The sequence below is a fragment of the Lissotriton helveticus genome, chromosome 11 (assembly GCF_964261635.1).
Source record: "Lissotriton helveticus chromosome 11, aLisHel1.1, whole genome shotgun sequence".
NCBI lineage: Eukaryota > Metazoa > Chordata > Amphibia > Caudata > Salamandridae > Lissotriton > Lissotriton helveticus.
Genome location: NC_136072.1, coordinates 1,033,124,455 through 1,033,147,254, shown reverse-complemented (window position 1 = coordinate 1,033,147,254; position 22,800 = coordinate 1,033,124,455). Strand labels below are relative to the sequence as shown.

The following is a 22,800-nucleotide window of genomic DNA, read 5'->3' as shown; positions in this document are numbered from 1 at the left end:
CTTCTGCTCAACAGAGCCTTTATGAATTGTGTGCATTTTGCTTTTTCATTAACGTTTTGGCATATATGATTTACTAATGTTGATGTAGTACTTGTAAAAAAAAATTTAAGTCGTGTCAGGATGCTGAATCCAGTCACATGCTCTGTATTAACATAGAAATGTATTTCAGCCGCACCACATCCGTTGAAAGAATCCTACTTCCATTGCCTTTATCTTGGTTGTAATGATGTTATGCACTTCCCACCAAGGATTCTGCATAGTATAATAATATACCCATGCTTTTTAGTGTGAAACCAAGAACATGAAAAGGAACTCAATGTGCTGAGACTGTCCTAGAGCAAAGAGGAGTAGCAGAATATGGTGTGCATGATTCAGAGGGAGAAGTGAAAGTAAAAGTGCCACAGCAACAACCTTTTCTCTTGGTTGCCTAAAACAATACACAGTCTATCATCAACATGCCCGTCATACGGTAGGAATGTTAATAAATGCTGCTGTTTTAAGTGTCCTAAATATACTGGTACCTACTGCACGGTATTGCATTTCTTTCTGCAGATTTTTAGAACTGTAGTTTCAATACAGAAGCTCACAGTTACTTCTTAAAGCCACATGCCAAATAATGTGTGATAGTACTGATATCTCTGCATTGACCATTATAAAATGGAATGGAATAAATACTAGGATGTAATGCATGAACTTGTGTCCTTCAAGAGAGGAAAAGATGGGGAGCGAATCATTGGAGTTAGTCTACAAAATAATGTGTATGCAAACTATTAACGTTACACTTGCTCTTGAATCTAGAACAGTAAGATCTCTGCAAGGAAGTAAATGGGTTGCGGGACAAAATCAAGAGCTGCGTTGTGCTACAACACATCTGGAGACATGCTCCGGATGTGGTTCTACTACAAGAGACCAATCAGGTGGGCAATAGTTGCAAGGCGCTAAACAGATGGGACTACAATTTAGTGGGGCATGCAGGCTTTACCACTGGCTCTTGAGGGGTGGGTATAATGTTGCGAAATTCCCTTCCCTTTATGATCCAATCCACATGGGCGGATAATCTAGGGCGCTGGATAGGTATCAGGGGACAATGGGAGGGGCGCACAGTCACTTGCTTGTCAATCTACATACCACCGGGACTGCAGTCGCGCACATTCAAAGAAGTTGGGCCTACTGCCAACGAGGGGTGATTTTAACTCGGTGGTCTCTGGAATGCTAGACAGATATCCTCCACCAGACTCTGGTACAGCAGCTAGATGGCTGCCGGACTTTCTGGATACACCTGGGTTAGCCGATGCATGGAGAGCATTTCACCCCGACAGCGTACAACACACTTTTCATTCGAGGGCACATAATAGCTTCTCACGGATCAACTATGTCATTGTCATTGTCCCTGCTACACAACTAACATTTATCCGTGAAATAAGGCATTTGGCAAGAGGCATATCCGACCATTCCCATGTATGGACCCATGTGGCACTGGGGCAAGGGGGAGGAGGGGGGGGGGGGGGGGTGAGGTTAGGTAGAGTGGCCCCCATTAACCCGTGGCAACTCCAAGACCCTGCAATCCGCAAGGCCCTATTAGCTATGGATCAATACTTTCAGGAAAACAAGGGCACAGTCGACTCCTCACAGACCTTGTGGGAAGAGTTTAAAACAGTGATCCAAGGGCAGGCGCTTTCCCTTATAGTGGGGTAAGAGGAAAAATAGGCTGAAAGACCTGGCGGAAGTCGAGAATGCAGTCCTCGGTCTAGAAAGTGAGTTAGAGGAAGAGGTGACGCCGGAAAAGACACATGCCTTGCAGATTAAGCAAGATGAGTACACAGAGATAGCAACGAGGAGGGCGAAGATCTTTGCGAGGGAATCTGAGGGCAGGGTGTATGACCTGGGTGATAAAGCCGGGAAACTCCTGGCGTGGTTAGACAAAAAAGAAATGGCATCCAGACTGGTGCTCGAAATTATCGATAAAGACAGCCAAACTCTCACAGACCCTACGGCTATAGTTAACACCTTCGCAGGTCATTATAGTACCATATACGAAGCACACACTAACTACTCGGAACAAGACTCCCAATCCCTGCTCAGAGATACTGCCTTTCCTCTCCTGCAATCTGAGGAGCGAGCACTCTTGGACAGTGACCTTACTAATGATGAAATTGCAACGGCAATTCGATGCCTGCAGGCAGGCAAGGCGTCGGGCTCCAACGGCCTCCCAATTGAACTGTACAATCTGCCGCCGGACAAACTGGCCCCTAGCCTGAGAGATATGTTCACAGAGTAGGGAGCAGGGAGAGCAGCCGCTGGACCAGTGTATAGCCTCAATAGTCATAATCCATAAAGAGAGCAAACTCAGATCGTCCTGTATGTCATAGGGAGCCATCTCCCTCCTAAACGCGCAGCCCAAAATCCTTGCCAAATTACTGGCCAACCGTAAAGTCAAAGTGATCGGTGACCTGGTGCACCCAGACCAGTCGGGCTTCACACCCCACCTTAACACAGCCCTGAACATCCAGAGGTTGTATGGAGTAATGGGGTGGTTAGGCACGTTACAAGAGCCAGCAATTGTAGTCTCACTAGACGCCACAATGGCACTCGACACCATGGAATGGCCTTACCTCTTTGCTGTGCTTGCGAAGATGGGATTTGGGGAGGGATTTATCCGGTGGATCAGGCTCCTCTATTTCAAGCCGTTAGCGCAAGTCGTATTGAACAATAAAAGGTTGGCACTTTTCGCGTTGGTGCGTGGCACCAGTCAGAGATGTCCCCTCTCCCCCCTCCTCTTCGCCCTAGAGCTCGAACCCCTGGCGGCATGGATCAGGAGGGACCCGGTCATACGAGGATTGAAGTGGGCTCTGTCATGGGAGGCGCGCATCTCACTATATGCGGACGATATCCTATTGTTCCTAGCCGCTCCCATGAAGTTGTTAATCGCAGTGTTGGATACATTTGCAATTTTTGGGAGATTCTACGGGTATTCTATTAACTGGGGCAAATCTCTTCTCTATATCCTGAACGGGGACCGCCCCGCTGTCCCTAGGGGCTGCCCAATCCAAATCACCACAGAGGGCTATAAATATTTGGGTATTTATGTGACGTCTGACCCCCTGCTCCGCTACAACCGGAACCTCCTCCCGCCACTACAAAGATTGAAACAAGACATTACAGCATGGAGGGCGCTCCCTCTATCACTGCTTGGAAGGACGGCACTCTTCAAGATGATGTCCCTGCCTCGATTCCTATATGTGCTACAAAATTTCCCTGACCCGGTGCCTGCCAGCGATTTCAAAGAAGTCGAGGGCATGCAGAGGAATTTATTATGGGGTGGGAAGCCAAGGATAGCGTTCCACAAACCTGCGCTTAACTGGTACGATGGGGGTATCAGTCTCCCCGACCTTAAGAAATATTATTGGGCGGCACACCTTGCAGCCATTAACCAGAGTACATACTGAAGAGGGGACGACCCGGGCTACGCAATGGACCGTTGTCTGCTCCCGGGTGGGAACTACTACAGAGCACTTTACTCTATGCCTAAACGTGTTCCCCTGACTGGGCCGACAAAGCATTCGGTACTGGTCTGGCACACTGCCACTAAGAGTTTGGGTTGGGAACGGAAACTGACGGCAGCCACGCCGCTCTGGGACTCCGAGATCCTAGGTGATCTTTGGAAATCAAAGGGATTCGACAAGTGGGACCTTATAGGGATCTCAACAATTGGGGATGTGTGGGTTAAAGGGGCGGTGGTGCCTTTTGCTTATTTACAACAGAAATATGAACTTGCCAACACAGAATATTTCCGTTACCTTCAGATCCGCAACGCTTTACAGGCAAACATACCCACAGGCTCTCACTCCCAGATTATACTACTCGAGGACAGACAGCTTGATGATTACCTACCAGAAAAAACGATATCCCTCACCTATAAAAAAAAAACTCAACAACATAGCTGAACCCCTACAGGAATGCAGGATAAAGTGGGAAAGGGATGGCATCGAGCTAGATGATGAGGAGTGGCAAGAGGCTTTATCCTCCCCAAAGGAAATGGCCATATCGGCCAGGCTGAGACTTGTTCAGCTTAAAATCCTCCACAGAGTGTATGTAACTGGGACCTGTTTGGTCCGAATGGGGAGGGCGGAAGGGAGTGAATGCAGACATCAATGCGGGTCTGAGGGAACGTTCATGCATATAATATGGGAGTGCGACCTCATTCAAAGATACTGGCGTCAAATCCATGCAGCACTCAGCGAAGTATTGAGTCTTGATATTCGTCTCGAGGCGAAGAGATGCTTGTTGAATGTGTGGGAATCTACGGATTTAGGAAGAATGTGCAAGATATGGGTTACATTCGGGCTTATGGAGGCAAAAAGAAACATAGCTCAACACTGTAGTGCTGCTCACCCCCCTATGCTCATGGACTGGAAGAAAAACGGACTGGTGCATGTTCCGGCAAAAAGTCTGTCTAGGTTGCAAGGGGGTTCCCGAAGAAATGGTTGTTAATTCGGGGGGGATGGAATGCATACCGCGGTGAGATTTGTAGTCCTACTCGTAGTATTGACCTGGAGGACCCGCCCACTCCTTGATGTGTAATAACCATGCTCTGGGGCTCTATTTTAATTGCTATTCTAACTTATCAACATGTAATTTTATGATCTCCACCTACTTACAATTCTTGAATATGTTTTGTGTATACGTGTTGATTTTTTTTCTGTTCTATTTCAATATAAAGAAAAAAGAGATCTTTGCAAGAAAATGTCTCAAGTGCATATGCCAGAAACTAACATGCTTAAAAAAGTGAACATTAAAAAAGAGAATATTTGTATTTATTTTTTAGAAATCTAGAAGTATTAAGATTGTAAGGTTTCAAGAAATAACAATGATGGTACTTGGAACTGCTCCACTGCGAACCGGGGATTCAAATTACAAATGTATAATCTTTTTTTGATTTTAAAGATAAAATCATAAAAGACAGATCATTAAAAAACAGCATACAGAATTTCAATGCCAATACCATTCTTGTTTTAAAAACCCCACCTAAAATCGTACAAGGAAAAAACAAGTAGGAGAGTTTAACAGCTGTAAAAACAGTAAGGCTGGCCTGACTTGGTTAAAATTCAGAGGTATTAAAATTGGGCGTATGAACTTGTATCGCAGATTGTTGTATTTTGGGCAAAGCATAACCACATGTAATGTATCGTTAATCCACAGTGTCACAGTTGCAAAGGTGCAAATCTGAATACTTAAAACAACCTTGATTAAAAGGGCCTAAACGGGGAAATTAATGTAACCTGAAATAAGTCAGCAATCGGCATTGGTGGCGAGACATACTCCAAGTCAAGTAAGGTTCAATATTGATAGCGGTTTTCACCAATATCGCATGTCTCAGAGTGTTTTGTTAGTGCAGCATCCTCACGTTCTGATAACATGTGCCTAAAAGCAGTTTCGACTCATTTGCCATCAGTGAGAGTTTTGTCTGCGGGGTTAATAAAAATATCTGGCCTCCCTCGGGCCCGAAAATTGCGCGCCACATACGCCAGCCAAGGAATCTGTAAAAACTTTTCTAATTTTAGGCAATTCTGTAATATTAGTCCACTAAAACTCAGTTACTCCTTTAACCAAATTGAATTCTAGAGTTTTAAAGGATTGAGGCGGAGACGGTCAATTAAATAATCTATACCGAATTCTTCGTGAAAAATTTCATAGGGTATATTTTGACAAACTCCCAACAGGCTCCTTAAAAACTTGTTTTCAGCATCTTGGAATGGAGCAACCTGGCCATATCCCCAAAGTCCACTGCCATAGCACACTAGAGGGATACATTTGGCCCTGTGAATTTCCAGGACCAATTGAATACGAGTGCGCTCGAATCAGCGTGAAAAACCTCCAATGCTGAATATAGCTCTATTAAAAGATAAAACATTCTAGCCTATAAGTGAGTACCAAATAATTAAACGTAACCAAAAATGTAGATACATACTGTAATCTGTGATGTGGCCAAGAACTCTAATAAAATTGTGTTAAAAAAAGTGAGTACCAATTAAGCTCAGAGTCCAGTTGGATCCCCAAGTACTTAAACTTGTCTACCTGACTGATGTGTTGGCCATCTATTACGTATTTCATAGTTTTTGTATTTGATTGTCCAAACTAAATTACGTGTGATTTTAAGAATTTTGACAAGTCACGACTATTCATAAAACTGATAAAAAGGGTAAGGAGCGTTTGCAAACTTATAGCACAGGCAATTAAAACTGTATCGTCCGCATGGAGCAAGGCAGGGATAGAACGCGTCCTACTCTAGGAAAGTCAACACCTAGAGCTATCAGGGGTTGCTCTGTTATTAATATAAAAAATAAATAAAAAAAGAACCTAAAATACAGCCCTGCTGCACCCCATGCCGAAGTTCAAAGTGCTCAGTGCATTCCCCATTAGGGCCAAACATGACACTGGCGGAAAGGCCATTATGCAAATAACGCAGAAAATTAATTAAAACTAAAATCGACATTATCTGCTTCATCATGGACCAGAGCTTAGAGCGATTAACTATCAAAAGCAGAGCTACGGTCCATTAAGGGCAGATGGATGGACTCCTTCTTAGCCTTAGTGTATTTACAAGTTAATAAATAGAGGTTCAAAGTCTGCTCTATAGTACCCTGACCGTGGCAGGACCCATATTGAAGGTCAGATAAAAAGCCTCTCTCTTCAGCCCACTCCGTGAGGTGGTTTAATAAAATCTGACCAGGCCGGATGTGATCGGTTACCTTTTTTAAAAAACGGGGACTATTATTGATTGAGACCAGGTTGAAGGAAAATTACGGCAAGCTGCAGAATTTAAATTCAGTGTCAGTAACGGGCCCACAAATCTATACAGGTTTTGATATGATAAGGTCCCCTGGTACACAATCAGGCCCTGGAGCGTTATTTGAAGGCAACTGGAATATGGCAGCCCTGACCATAAATGATATCATGCTCGGTCTGGGGTCTTCTGTAAGCTCTGCCTCCACTTCTAGGCTATAAATGGCCTTAAAATGGTCGACCCAAGCCTGAGGGGGGATAGTACATGCCTGTTTAGTAAGGTGATCTTTTCTAAAAAAAAAAAATTTTTTGAAAAGACGACTTAACACCCAAAAAAGCAGTGCTATTGCGCTGTTGACTAGCAATTAATAGATTATCCCAGGACTCTTTTTTTAATTTGGACTGTACGTTCTTTACAGGCCATTCTAAACGCCCCCCTGGACCTTTCAACCTTCTCTTGGCAGCGGGGGTTTTGCATGGAAAATATTCCATAGGTAGTAATGGGTTTTAGAGCACGGACTATCAAACCATCTTTGTACACTTGTGGCCGGAGAAGGGTCTGTTTTAAGAAGTGCGATTTCATAAACCTACTAATATTAGAAAATGGCGCCAAAAGTTCTCTGGCGTAATTCTATTTCGGACAAACAAGTATGAAAATCAGTTTGACATGAGGTGATCAGATTTTGGACAAAAGCTGAGGGAACAATGCTAGCCCACTTTACCCTTCAACCCAGATTAGTCAGGGTGATGGGCTCCTTATAAAGAAGTACTGATCTCATTGATATGTTATCCCAGTAAAGGGATGCTGTTAGCAGGTTGTGATCACTCAGGTTGTGTTTTAAAACCTTAAAATCTAAAAGTGCAGTAAAAAAAACAACCAGAAACAAAAATAGAAATCAATAACGGTACAATGACCCGCCCCTCTTAAAAGTGAATGTTCTCTCCTCCAGATAGTCCTGGTTACGGACCATTAAATTCACCAAGTTAAACTCAGAGATAAGGTTGTTTGCAATGACCACTTGGCGTGTGTGTTTGAAATGTGCCTGGTTTTCAAACACACCCTCAGAGTCTGAATCCTCGTTATTTGAACAGGAATAACAGGGATGCAAATTAAAATCTCCAGCCAGCATGATTATAGTGAAAGGGGGTTCAGAATAAAATAAATCACCAATTAATATTTTACGGTTGATAACAGCATCCGATTAATTTTTCAACATAACTGCATTATAGAAATTAATAAGTAGCAGTCTACGCTTACTGGGGAATATTAAAAGGGTGCCCAAAATGATTTTACAATTGGATTTTATAACCTCTACTTTACACTTATACTGTAGTTTAGCTAGAGTTGTAAGACCACCACTAGCAAGCCCACTAGAGAAGCGGGTAGCTGGGACAGAGTACAAAGAGAAACCATCAAGATACAGGCAACCCTCAGTGTCCCATGTTTCCTGTAAACAAATAAAAGTTAAAATTAATCATACCCAGCCAATCAGCTTGTGTGAGCTTACTCTGGACCCCAGCAATGTTCCAACTAAGAACCGCAATACAGCCTTGGATCATGGTATCAGATTCAAAAGAAAGACGTTTAGAATCACTACCCAAGCCAAGATGGTGGCGTAACCTTTCTGCTTCGTCCTGGCCCTCACCCGCAATAGCCGTTATTAATCCGGGAGCCGGATAGAGGAGACGGCCGGCGCCGTGTTCCAGACTTCATCCAGAGGCGGAGGAGGTGTCCCCGTGGCTGGTGTGCCGCGTCGAGAAGCCTGGCCGGCGCCTGTGGAGGGGCTCCATGCAGCGAAGGGGCGTAGTCTTGTCGGAGTGCTAAGTGCCTTGGTGGCGTTCGGCCAAGGGTCTCTGCCACACAAGATCCGCGGCCTGGGGCCTGTGACAGCATCGCCCGAAGAAGTGCCCTTGCGGAGGGAAGCACAACGGGCTCTGTGGCTCTCGCCGGTGCTAATCTTTGGGCCTCAGCGATGACGGAGCAGCGCACTGCGGCAGACTATTCTGGAGTCCGCGCTGAACAGGGGCTACCGGCGCTGGGCTCCCCAGAGTCTTCCATCTAACCAGGTGAGCTCGCTGGTGGTTCAGACGCTGCACTAGGTTGGCCCACATTTCTGTGCAGAGCGGGGATGGCTGGAGGTGTGGCCCGCCCTACGTGTCTCACGGGGGCTGCAGTGATTTCTTTGGGGGCCGCCTCCCTTCTCCCACCTGCCCCCCTCCCCTGGAGAGTTTGCGGACGACGCTGGGCACGGACAGATCGTCCCACAGGGGATGTGGCACACAACCTTGGCAGTGGTACAGCGATATCTGGCCTGCGGTGTGCGGCGGGGGACTGGTGCAGAGTGCTGAAGATCCTGTGGGCTTGGGGTGTGGTGCCTCCACCTGGGAGTCCCCGCACCAGATCTCCTACGGATTGAACTGCGGAGTCCATTTGTGCTGCGGGCCAGTTACACAACCTGTATCAAAGCAAAAGCTAGAGGGAATAAGTGCGCCCAACTTGAAGGCTTACATATTTTGGTGCTCGGAGAGCAGTTCCAGGTGCACCACGCATTAGTTGGTACGGAGGTGATGGGGTTCCGTGTCCTCAGATAGTGTGCCTCTGACCATGACCAAGTCAAAAGGGTCCCCCGCTGCTGTGCAGACGAATAAGTTGGACAAGTACACTGTTCCACGCCAGCTTGTCCACCATCAATCAGGAAATAGACATAACAATCCTTACCGAAACCTGGCTATCTGAATCCTCGTCCCCAGTCTTGGACCTTCTGGTGCCCCCACACTATAACATATTGAGATTGGACAGACAGAAAAAGACAGGGGGTGGTATTGCCTGTATCCACAGATCGAACTTAGAAGTCGGCCAATTTCAATCCGACCCCCTCGAATCATGCGAATACCTAGGGCTCAATGTAAGATCGGCAAATAAACAGATTTGCAACTTACATGCCATATATCACCCACCAGGAAACAATTTGAACTTCATTGACCAACTGATGGAGATCATCACTGCCAACGCCAACACCGACATTAATAATATATTTTTAGGTAACTTCAATCTACACTGGAACGACAACAACGACAAACAGGTCAATGCCTTTAAAGACTTCTTAGCCGATCTAAATCTATCCCAAGCTTGTCTTCAACCAACACACTCGAAAGGAGCAACATTGGACTGGATCATCTCAAAGAATAATGACATCTCAATGCTCTCCACAAAACCTTGCGACTGGTCAGACCACCACGCCATAACCTTCCTAATACCATCGCGGGAGAAGATAAAAAACATTCATACTAACAAAATGAAAAGATGGATACGAGATACCAGAGACTCAAATATGGATCTTCTAATTGAAAGCTGCAAGAGAGACTTAAACCCACCTGTCAACATGAAAAAGGTGAACGACCTAACGAACCATTACAATACCTCAGTAACGGAAATAGTCAATGCCACCATACCACTCAAATTGAAAAGAGTAACGAAAAGATTAAAAACCCATGGTTTAATGGAATATTGAATGAAGAAAGACGTAATTTGAGACGCGCTGAAAGAAAATGGAGACAACACCCATCTTCCCCTGAACTGAAATCACTCAGAAAAATCAGAAGCGAATATAACAAGAGGATCACCAACACAAAAAAGGAATTTATTAGAACAGAATTGGATAACGCTAAAAACAGACCACGAAAATTGTTTGAAATTATAAAACAGCAATCAAACAAGATGGCAAAATCTGTCCAAGAGGTCACCAAAACGCAACTAAGTTGTGAAGAATTCTCTACCTTTTTCGCTAACAAAGCCAACAAGCTGGAAGAAGAACTTAAGATCGCTGCAGATAACATCAATGACAATACACCACCATCACAAGCTGATCGAAATCATGCGGACAAGACGACTAAAAACAGAGCACACTGGGACTCGTTCAAATTATTGAACCAAAATGAGATTGTTGAAACACTAGCGACCACTAAACCCAACAACCATTATAACGACCCATTACCATCGAAATGCCTAAAATAAATCAGCCATACTTTGATCCCAATATGGACAGAAATTATAAATGCCTCACTCCCCCAGGGGGTCCTCCCAGAAAGCCTGAAGGCAGGACAAGTGGTACCGATCATCAAAAAACCCACAGTCGACCCAACAGATCCAAACAACTATCGCCCAGTGACCAACATCCCTTTTCTGGCCAAATTGATAGAGAAATGTGTACAGAATCAGCTGAGCAGACATATCGACAACTTCTCACTGCTAGATGACTGTCAATCGGGATTCAGAGCTGATCACAGCACGGAAACAGCTATCCTACACATTGTCGATGATGCACTTCAAGCACTAGATCGCAATCATCCTCCTAGACTTGTCATCAGCATTTGACACAGTTAATCACGAAAATTTACTGAACAGACTTCATGACAGGATGGGAATATCTGGCACTGTACTGAAATGGTTTGAATCATTCTTACAGAACAGAACTCAGATATTCCTAGTAAACCAATCGCTTTCTCGTTCATGCCCAAACACAATCGGAGTTCCACAAGGATCCACGTGATCTCCTTCATTGTTTAACTTGTACATTGAACCGCTTACAGAAATTCTGAAGAAATCAAAAATATCGTAACACATGTATGCGGACGACACGCAACTTTACATCAAGATTTCGAACCTGGAAGACATTACCACAATGAATGAAGCCCTCAAAATATCGCTAAAATGGCTAACCAACAACCATCTCAAGCTAAACGCAAACAAAACAGAATTCTTACTTATCACACCACAAAAGAATCAATCCGTAGTGAAGGAATGGTCCAAAATGATCACAGCGTTAAATTGCATCCCTACCCTAGTTGACTCGGCGAAATCACTCGGAATCACATTGGATGAGAACCTGGATATGAAAACTCATATCAAAACAATGGCAAAAAACGCACGTTTCCACTTGAACTATTTGAGAAAAATGAAATGTTTTCTATCGGAGACTGACTTAAAACTAGCTGTGCAATCACTGGTTATATCACGGATCGAATATGGATGTACAACGCTAGCAGGACTACCAAAAATCTCCACAGCACCCCTAAAAGCCTGCCTCAATGCAGCAGCAAGGCTTATTACAGGATCGAGGAAATTTGACCATATATCCCCTCACCTGAAAGCTTTAAACTGGTTACCTTATGAAGCTAGAGTACAGTTGAAAATAGCATGCATCACTCATAAAGCGATTCATCACAACACACCTAGATATCTTGCCAACAAAATAGAAATTGCAGGAAGAAATAGACCAGCCAGAAGGGCAAATTACCTACTCTTGAGACCACCAATCTTCAAGAAGAAAAGAACATATGAGAGGTCATTCTCAGGCGTAGCCCCCAGAATTTGGAACTCCCTTCCCGCTAACATCAGAAAAATCACAAACTCTATCATATTTAAGAGGGAAATTAAGCTCTTTCTTATGAGTAAGTTCCTCCCATAGGTACGACATATCACCAGCTAAGACTTATTATGGGGCGATCGCTAGAAATTTACCATAGGAATGGAACTGGAAGAGCCTTAAATGAAAACAGTATATTAGATACTTATAGACTAGGTCTAAAGTAATACCAATTAAGTTTTTTGTTGCTAGATCTTGTTTACTTCTACACATTGTTGTTTCAACTCATGCCATGCGATGTTAAGCGCTCTGATACCCACGGGTCTTGTACCCGCTATAGAAAACTGTTAATAAATAAATAAATAAATCTATGCCATTGATCTGCCAGTCCGTTGCCATACAGTCCACACTAAAATGGGCACTCACAACACAGCACAAGAGTAACTAATGCATAGGACAACACAAAATATCTAACGTCTCAAAATAAGCAGAGCACCTTTCAAAACGGCAGAGCAAAGAAAAATACCAGAAACATAATCTGAAGCAAATTAAAATGGAGCCTACGATGTGCAATTCTCCTACCAAGTAAAAAAATCGGGCTCTACTCCTCATCATAAAACAATTAAACGTGATGCATGGTCTGGCTCAGAATACTAAAATCGACACTGAGCTAATGCAAGGGCAAATGGCAGTAATATGCAAAGATTACAAAGGACTGATCATCAGTGACAGAAGGCAAATCAAGAATAAGTTGAATGGAATATTCAAATCTTCAGGCCAAGAAAGCCTGGCCACCACAACTGCCTAAGCCAAGGAGCTCCACAGAGATCTATTATACTTGGGAAGACTGCTCAAGAAGAAGCAATCTCGGAACTTTAGGCATTCCCAGACAGAGAAGACGACGAGTCGAATATTTGGGTAAAGTTTCTTGAGGCAAGATCCTGGATATCTCTTTTGAAATGTCCTTTGAAATTGAAAGCACTCACAGAAATTCCACAAACTGACTCTTGCACACGTGGGATCAGACAAATTCATTCAGTTATTGTTTTGAAAGCCTTTTTGCTCATTCCGGAGCAGCATTACTTTTCAAGGTTGAACGGACCCACTTGGTACAGCAGTGATCCGCTGCAGAAGCCAATGCCCATTTGAGCAAGGTCAATGAAGACTAAAACGCGTTGGATGCACAGTCGCCAATGTTTTTATAAACAATAAAAGAGAATGCTGCCCGATTGTGACTCCTCTCTCCATCACCCAACAATGTAGACCATAATCAACTAAGATAAATATAGGTGTTGGCCGTTGCAGCGAATCATTGCAATATCAAGTGGGTCCATACAGCCTTGAAAATGAATGCTGCTACGCATCGAGCAAAAAGGCTTTTGAAACAGTAACAATGTTAACAGCAAGGCAGAAGTGGCACAGCCCACTGGAGGGTTGAAATGAAATGGTTAGCGACCACTAGTACCAGAATGCATCAGAATTAGGAACCCACATGGGTAGCCCACTGGAGGGCTAAAAATGATATAAAGCAAAGTTACAAGTGATCGCTAACAGCAAAGATGGACTGTCAAACTTCAACCGCGAGCAAGGTCAAGACCGAAGCGCGTTGGGTGCACAGAGTTGCTTATGTTTTTATATACAATAAAAGAGAATTCTGCCTGATCTAGATTGTGACGCGTCATTTGAACACTCAGTTTTGTTGATAATAGCAGCATGGTCCTGCCGCATAAGTCGTGAGCTACCAAAACATAATTTAAGTAATTTGAACCCTCACCTTTTTAGAAAGATATAACCTTTCCAAGAGGACTCTGAGTAGTACTGATGAGACTAGGGTTTTACAGTACGGTCTAACATTTTGTCCTACTATCGAACCAGGTTATACTCAGATTAGGATTGATCTGTTCAAATATATTCAAAAACTGAAGCTGCAGAAAATCCATTTGCTTCACCCTAATACGAACTATACAAACCGTGGGGCAATAGCAACTGACCCCGACCTATAATCACTGGAAATGATCTGAACACCTTGGGAGTACTTTTATCATTGAAAATGACCATAGCAGGGCTGGAATGATTATGCAAGCCGCCTTGGAGAAACAAGTAAGAGATGGGGATTACTCAAATCTGAGGGAGAAGCCATCTCAAGACCAAATCAAGAACTATACCAAAGACACCACAAGATGCAATAGACATTTTCAATGAGGCCATTGTTTCTGACCTTAAAAAACTTATGACGAACAAAACCCCAATGAAGAACAAGTACAATCTTGTCAGAAAGGAGTGGGAATAATTACAGGATCTTAAAAATGATGACAACTTAATTTTCAAACCATCAGACAAAGGAGGGAAAATTGTCATCTTGGATAAAGACACCTATTACAATGAAGTGAAGAGACAACTAAATGACCTGGAGTGTTATACACCTATACTCAAGTCAGAATATCTTGACTGTATTCGTACTTTCCATTTACTTCTTTCAGAATGGGAAACTAAAGAATGATTAATCATGATGAATTTCTCTTTCTATACTGTGAGAATCCAGTTCTTCCCACTTTTTACCATCTACCCAAAGTTCACAAAGATCTGGTCAACCCCCCAGGGAGGTCCATAGTGGCATCTATGCAAACTCTTAGAAAATTGTTCCATCTATATAGATTTGTTTTTATCACCAACGGTAAGGGAGCTAGCATCCTATGTACAAGGCTCACAGGACTTTTTGATACTTATAGAGGGAACAATCATGGAGTCAGACATGTTGATTACTTTAGAAATCACTAGTATATATACACATCTACCCATCACACCCAGGTCTACATGCCATTCAATGGTTCCTAGGGAAAAGACCTCTAAAATTTCAACACAATCAAATGCTTGTGAATATGACGAAATTCTGCTTAGAACAATATTTTCATCTTTGCAGGACAGTTGTACAAGCAGCAACGGGGGACTGCGATGGGCACGTGCTTTGCCCCAGCTACGCAAATCTTTTCGTTGGCTGGTGGGAGAAGCACGTGGCCTGGGACAAATTAACAATGGGTTGATAAATTCACTCTGTGGCCCAGATATATAGACAACCTCTTTGTCATCTGGTGAGGCGACCACTCCTCGGCTGAGGAGTATGTCAAATCTCTGAATGACAATGAATTAAATCTATTTTTCACTGCCACTACCAGCAGCAAGACAGTCTGCTATTTGGATCTTGATGTGTATGTCAAAAATGGTAGACTTCTCACCAAACTTTACCGTAAATCCACCTCAGGAAATGCAACCCTCCCCGCTGGGAGTCACCACCCTAAAAGCTTAATCTCCAATATACCGTATGGAGTTATTGCGTATTAAAAAAAATTGTACAAAGGAGACCAGATACCAACTAGCCAAAACGGGAGCTTTCAAACGTTTCGCAGCTAGAGGTTATTCTATGAATAGCCTACGAGCTGCACAAACCAAAGTTAATAAGATCTCCAGGAGAGGGCGGTTAGTGACTAAAAAAATCAAAAATAGAGATCCTGGCAGTGGGAACACGGAACCGGTGAGGATGATTACGCAGTTCAATTGCAGATCTGCACAAATCATGCACATTTTCACAAAAAATTGAAAAATACTCCAAACAGATCAAATACTGCGGGAGATCGCCCATCTAGGCCCATGATCACCTATAGACAAGGGAAATCTATGGGTGATCTCCCGCAGTATTTGATCTGTCTGGAGTATTTTCCAATTGCCAGACCGCACCCCCTAAAAAAGATCCAATCACTGGCTTCTTTCCTTGCATGTGTTGTAAGGCATGCAAGTTTAGCAAAAAAGTCTCTAGTTACAAGATTAACATCAATGATCCCAAAACCGCTGGAAAATCAATTTGCTTCTTAATTGTAATTCCGAATATACCGTTTATTGCTTGGTATGTTCCTGTAATAAACGGTATGTTGGTAGCACGAAACATCCCGCCAAGAAGCAGATTCTAGAGCACATGTGGGCGATCAGTAATAAGGATATTAATTATCTTATCGCCTGGCACTTTGAAGAAGTTTATCAAAGTAACAGGGATTTACATAGCTTTTTTTGCTTGTTTCAAGTACCTAAAAATGACAGGGGGGAGACAGAGTAAGAAACTGCGAGTCCTAGAATCTAAATATATTATTAAGCTCCAAACTTTTTTTATATCAACCTACACAACCTTTAAAACCTAAAAATACCCTTAACACTGTATACCCCTGCCGACCCCTAAACCCTAAAAATACCATTACCAAGCTATGCCCTTACCCACCCCCTAAACCATAAAAATGCTCTTACCACTTTACCCAACCCAAAAAATATCTTTACCATCCTATAACCTAACCCTAAAACACCATTACCACCCCAAACCCGAAAAACGCACTTGCCACCCTCTACCCTTAGCAACCTCTAAACCCTATAACCGTAGCAACACCTAAACAGGGAGGGTGTGTGTGTGTGTGTGGGGGCGGGGGGGGGTGTTTTTTTACCAATCAGGTCACTGCATTCAATGACTGGAGTTGAAATCCTTTTTATGTGGGCACAAACAATCAAACAAACTTTCACAGAGGCTACAAATTGAGTGATCTAAAAAGGAGGACTGAAAGAGTTGAACTAAAAGATCCTACAGAAACTCCGATTGAGAAAAAAGAAAACGAAATTCGAATGGATAGGACTGGACTCAAATAAGATTGGTACTAACATACATTAAAGAGAGCGAAGACAATTGGGGGATCTTTACCAAATACTGGCATTTGATAGCCAATGATTCGGATGTTGGAGCCAGATTAGGCAGTAGGACACAAATAGCGTTTAGAAAAGCACCATCATTAAAAGGCAAACTAGCAAGAAGTAATTTTTCAGAATCTAGAACAAAGAATTGGTTGAACAACTTACAGACTGGTTTTATCAAATGTAACAGCTGCAAGGCCTGTAAAATTGGAAAAAACATGAAGGTCATTTAGGACAGAACCGTTGATCCAATAACAATAAAAAAATAAAAATTCAATTACATGTAAATTCTAATATCTTGTCTATGCCGCAGTGTGTGAATATGGACTACAATGTATATGAAGCACCACATGTATCCTCATGAAGAGGATACTGGAACATACAAGAGCTGTACAACAAAGATATCAGTTATGTATAAGCTAAACACTGTCTGCAACATGAAGACAGTGATTGGAAAACAATGCAATGCTATGCCATAGGTAATGGGACACGAATAAGGTGTTGAGAGAACTAAGAAATTACGACAGCTTGAATCTAAATATATTATTTGGTTTAAACACAAGTTCCCTTTCATCTCAATTATGAAGAATTAAATGTGCATTAAATGTGCATTTATGATAATTTTTCATACAAAAATACATTGCAGAGAATATCAGGAAGTGTGGAGTTTATTCGTTTAATTTTGAGAACTGTTGAGTTAATAAGATTATGAAAGACTAGGCATTATCAGAATTGGGATTCATATGGTGATTTTGGTAAGGAATCATGAATTGATCACTGAGGTCGCAATTTACTAGACTGACTCGTTAACGTATGTTAATGGTCCATAATTATGGGTTTTTCGAATGATTGATTGTATATGACGATTCATCATTAAATAAACATTGACTCTTTCTAAAAGTGGATGCAATACTTTTGATGAATTTGTACATAGATTGCTGATTTAATGTTTAAGAGCTATAGGTCCCAGAATGCTACATTACTTGCAGGACGGGCCTTGACTATATACAAGTGACAAAAAATGGACTCGCCAATGCTTCTTAAGACGCAAGGGACAAAACGCGTCAGTTCGATTGTGCCCACATTAAAAGGACATTGAACTCCGGTCACTGAGTGCAGCAAAGTGAATTTTGAAACAAATTTCAGGGGAGCTTGGTCCACCCTTTATGTCTGCACCATCTGCTATGAGCACCGAGGCAGCAGACCACATTGGTAATCCTACGCAACCTGGGGGTCATCCTCGACTCCACCCTCTCCACGACTAAACAGGTCAACGCCGTCTCCTCATCCTGCTTCAACACCCTGCAAATGCTCCGCAGAATCTTCGAGTGGATCCCCACCGAGTCGAGAAGAACAGTCACCCAGGCCCTCATCACCAGCAGGCTGGACTACGGAAACGCCCTCTAAGCAGGAACATCGGCCAAGCTCCTGAGACGATTGCAACGCATCCAGAAAGCCTCAGCACATCTGATCCTCGACATCCCTCGCCGCAGCCACATCACACCCCACCTGAGAGACCTGCACTGGCTCCCCATCAACAAGAGGATAACCTTCAAGCTCCTCATCCACGCACACAAAGCTCTTCACAAGACCGGCCCAGCATACCTCAACAGCCTAATCAACTTCTACTCCCCCACCCGCCAGCTACGCTCCGCCAGCGTCGCCCTCGCCACTGTCCCCCGCATCCGAAGACCTTGGGCAAGGGTCGCTTCCTTTGGCTGGCATATATATTTTCAGACTTTTCTGCCCCCCATGGGGCAGATCGGCCGTTTTTTTGGCCGATCTGCACCCAGGGGGCAGAAAAGCCAACTAGAGCCAGGGATTACTTTTCTTTTTGAAATCGGAAGCGACCCCTTGGGCAAGGGTCGCTTCCTGTTGGGGGCAAAAATATTTACTGACTTTTCTGCCCCCCCTGGGGCAAATCGGCCGTTTTTTGGGCCGCATCTGGACCCAGGGGGGGGGCAGAAAAGCCCACTAGACACCAGGGATTTAATTATATTTATAAAGGAAGCAACCCCTTGGGCAAGGGTCGCTTCCTTAGGAGGACAAATTATTTTTCTGACTTTTCTGCCCCCCCCCCCCCCCCTGGGGCAGATCAGCTGTTTTTTTTGGCCGATCTGCACCCAGGTGGGCAGAAAAGCCCACTAAACACCAGGGATTTGAATATAATTATAAAGGAAGCGACCCCTTGGGGAAGGGTCGCTTCCTAGTGGCCCATAATTTTTTTTAGACTTGTCTGCCCCCCCTGGGGGCATATCAGCCATTTTGTGGGCCGCATCTGGACCCAGGGGGGGGCAGAAAAGCCCACTAGACACCAGGGATTTTATTATATTAATAAAGGAAGCGACCCCTTTGGCAAGGGTCGCTTCCAGGGGGCATTATAAATATTGTAGACTGTTCTGCCCCCCTGGGGGCAGATCGGCTGTTTTATTTACCGTTTCTGGACCCAGGGGGGGGATAGAAAAGCCCACTAGACTCCAGGTTTTGTTTTTTTTAATAGGGAGCGACCCCTTGGCCAAGGGTTGCTTCCTTGGGCCAATTTGTTTTCAAAAGTATGTTCTGCCGTGTCTTTATTTGGCCTCTTTGCCCTCCGTAGGGTTGCTTCCCGGTGGCCCACGTTTATAATGATTTATATTCTGCCCCCCTTGGGGACATACCCTGTGACATAGCCTGTAAATGTAAATGTAAATGTAGTATACTTGTAAAGCGCACAGCTGCCCCAGCAACGGGGCGTCCCGGCGCAGTATAACTCTGGGGAACCCGTCCTGGCTTTCCCTGTGGGATGGTCCCTTGCTCGGAGTCCCCAAGGTGGAGCCAGGCATCCCCGGAATTGGTGGGGCCGTTGTGGAGATTAGGCAAGCTAATGCCCAGAGTTGCCGAGTGGAACCCCTGATTAGAGTAAGCACCGAAGCGAGAATTATCAAGTCCGCTGACCAAGTTCCACGACCCTGCCGCGTCGGGAATTGAACCATGGTCCCGGGCTGACTTCTGCTCTCAGGCCTGCTGCCTCCAACCAGTGAGCCACACTACTCCACCAAACCTTCAACAGATGATTAAATTATGTTATTCCTCTTTCGACAAAGCATTTTTAATGAAAGTGATTTTCTTTTAAATAGATAATTCTGGGTTATTCCAAACAACAGAGAATATAACCTTTCTCAATGCATTTCTACTGTGCCTGTTTAAACAATAAAACGCTTGCCTCGTCAATCCTCTCTCTGAGCCGAAATTTGCAAATCTGTTCAGCAAACAACAGGGTCTTACTTAAAAAAGGTCTCCTTTTCTGCAAAAAGAAGGAGGGATACATGCTCGCCGCCCAGTCCGGGAAAATCTTTTAAGATCTACATAGAAATCAGCGGGGAGGCTGTTAATATATAAACAGAATGAGACAGGAGCAAGAAGGTAGCCTTGCCTGACGCCACTGAGAACAAATCCTGATTTAACATAAACCAGCATAAGGTCTGTGTCTGTAACTGAAGTGCCATTTGACAGTGAGTTGTCATTATTTTCCTGCAAAGCCCAGATGTAAGGGAATTACCGCTGTATCAGAACCTCCTATTCCTTTGGTACAATGCGTTTGGGTCTTATATTTGAACTAGAGTTTTAAAATCCTATCTTACCACTTGATTTACTTAGTTGTGTGTTGTTTTTGTTTCTTCTAATGTGTATTGTTTTTTTTCTCTTTAGATTGTTGCAGTGTGCGGTTCCGTTACTGGTGGTTCTGTTGTTGCATGTGTTTGGTAAGAGACCTCTTTTTTGTTCAATTGTAATGTAATTGTTTATTTTGCAAAGTGTGTAGTAATACGAGTATGTTTGGTTTCTGTTTTTTGAGATTGTAAAACATGTTTTGCCTTTGTTTTTGATGTGTCCTTCTGTAGATGTAAGTTTTTTTTTCTTCTTTCTAGTGGGATATCGTTGCCTATTTGCTGTGTCTTTGCAGAGTAGGTGCTGATGAGTGTAGTTGTCTCTTGTAAGTGAATTGTATATTTTTTCTAAATATAGATATTTGTGATTTTTTAAAGGCTTACATTTTTTTATCTTACTTTGCACAGTGTTTGGGTTGTTGAGTTGTTTGTGCAGACTCCTTTATTTGTAAGGATAATGGCTAGCCGCCGGATTACTGCTCAGCAAGTTGTTGGAATGCTTTTTGATTCTTCCTCTGACCATGGTCCAGAGACTGACTCAGATTCTGAGCCAGAGGTGGGAGGTGAAGATTCAGGTAGTGAGTTTTCTCTACACATGGCTTCATCTGATGATGAAGACACTCTGAGTGCTGATGAAGCTACTTTTGGTGTGGATGATGTGCCTGTGGTTGCGGAGGACATTGCTGTGCCTGTGGTTGTGGAGGACATTACTGTGCCAATAGTACGGCAAGAGACATCTGGGCTGCAGCCTGGGGCTGCTAGACTTCACGTTGAAAGTTCTGACCTCTGGGTTGCACCAGGCATGGTGCAGCCAGCATTGCCTGAATTTACTGGTGTTCCAGGGTGTAGGGTAAACAATGAAAACTTTTTGCCTATTGGTTTTTTCAAGTTGTTTATGGATGATGTGTTTTTGGCAGAGATTGTAGAGCAGACTAATTTGTATGCTGAACATTTTTTGAGGGTGAACAGTGCCAGCCTTAAGCCCCACGCTAGAGCTACCCGGTGGACTCCCACAAATTTGGAGGAGATGAAAAAGTTTTTGGGTTTAACTTTTTTGATGGGCTTGCTTAGGAAACCATCAATGGCTTCATATTGGTCTACTAGTCCCTTGATGGCAACAGCTATATTTCCGGCAGTCATGAGTCGTGATAGGTATTTGCTTCTGCTTCGGATGATGCATTTTGTTGACAATAGTCTTTCTTTGCCACGAGATCACCCTGAATGTGACCGTCTTTTCAAGATTCGGCCTGTCATTGATCATTTTGTTGATCGATTTCCTGAGATCTTTTATCCTGGGAAAGAAATTGCAGTGGATGAGTCTTTGCTGTTGTTCAAGGGCCGCTTGGTATTTCGGCAATACATTCCTAGTAAGAGGGCACGCTATGGAATTAAGCTATATATGCTGTGTGACAGTGAGACTGGATATGTCTCTAATTTCAGGGTGTACACTGGTAAGGAATCCAGGATTAACCCCCCTGGTTGTCCGTCGACTTTTGGAGTGACTGAGAAAATTGTGTGGGAACTTAGTCGTGGATTTTTTAACAAAGGCCATCATTTGTATGTCGATAACTTCTACACTGGTGTGCGGTTGTTCAGGGAATTGGCCAAAGTGGACACTGTTGCTTGTGGCACAATCCGCTCAAACCGTAGAGGTTTCCCAAAATAACTTGTTTGTCAAAAGCTTGCTCGGGGACAGTGCAGTGCATTGCGTTGTGAGGAGCTTCTAGCTGTGAAGTTTTCAGACAGGAGAGATGTCTACATGTTGACTACAATACATGATGAAAGCACTGAACCGGTGACTGTTTGGGGTCAGGTTGCAGAAGCGCGCAATCCTGTGTGCATAATGGACTATAATAGGCACATGGGTGGTGTTGACAGAGTAGATCAGAGGTTGGAACCGTATGCTGCTCTTCGTAAGGCTTACATTTGGTACAAGAAGTTGGCTATCCATCTTTTCCACTCTGCAACCTTTAATGTTTTTGTTGTGTTCCAGAAATCTTGTCCCCAGTCAAAGATGACTTTTGTAAAGTTTCAGGAGTCTGTAATAGGCAGCCTTGTTTTAGTGGAACAGGCAAGTGTTCCTAGAGTTGGAGTGGTGGAGGATGTTGCCAGATTGAAAGATCGCCACTTTCCTGATCAAATTCCTCCTACAACTTCAAAAGACTTTCCCAGTCGGAGATGTAGAGTCTGTTGGCGAAGAGGTTTGCGGAAGGAGGTTCGTATGTACTGCCCGGACTGCCCTTCAAACCCCGGGCTGTGTGTACCTGCTTGTTTTAGATTGTACC

General features: G+C 43.6%; 1 protein-coding gene across 19 annotated transcripts in view; it reads right to left on the bottom strand.

Annotated features, from left to right (window-relative positions):
- Positions 1 to 22,800, bottom strand: part of ATXN2 (ataxin 2) — a 1,876,777-nt gene that overhangs the window by 1,766,299 nt on the left and 87,678 nt on the right. The window contains exon 1 of one of the 19 annotated variants that reach the window (XM_078667454.1): positions 17,037 to 17,067. The exons of the other annotated variants lie outside the window; for them this stretch is intronic. The gene's annotated coding sequence lies outside the window, so the exon portion shown is untranslated. Of the gene's footprint in view, positions 1 to 17,036; positions 17,068 to 22,800 lie in introns of those variants that run through there. 19 annotated transcript variants of the gene reach the window in all.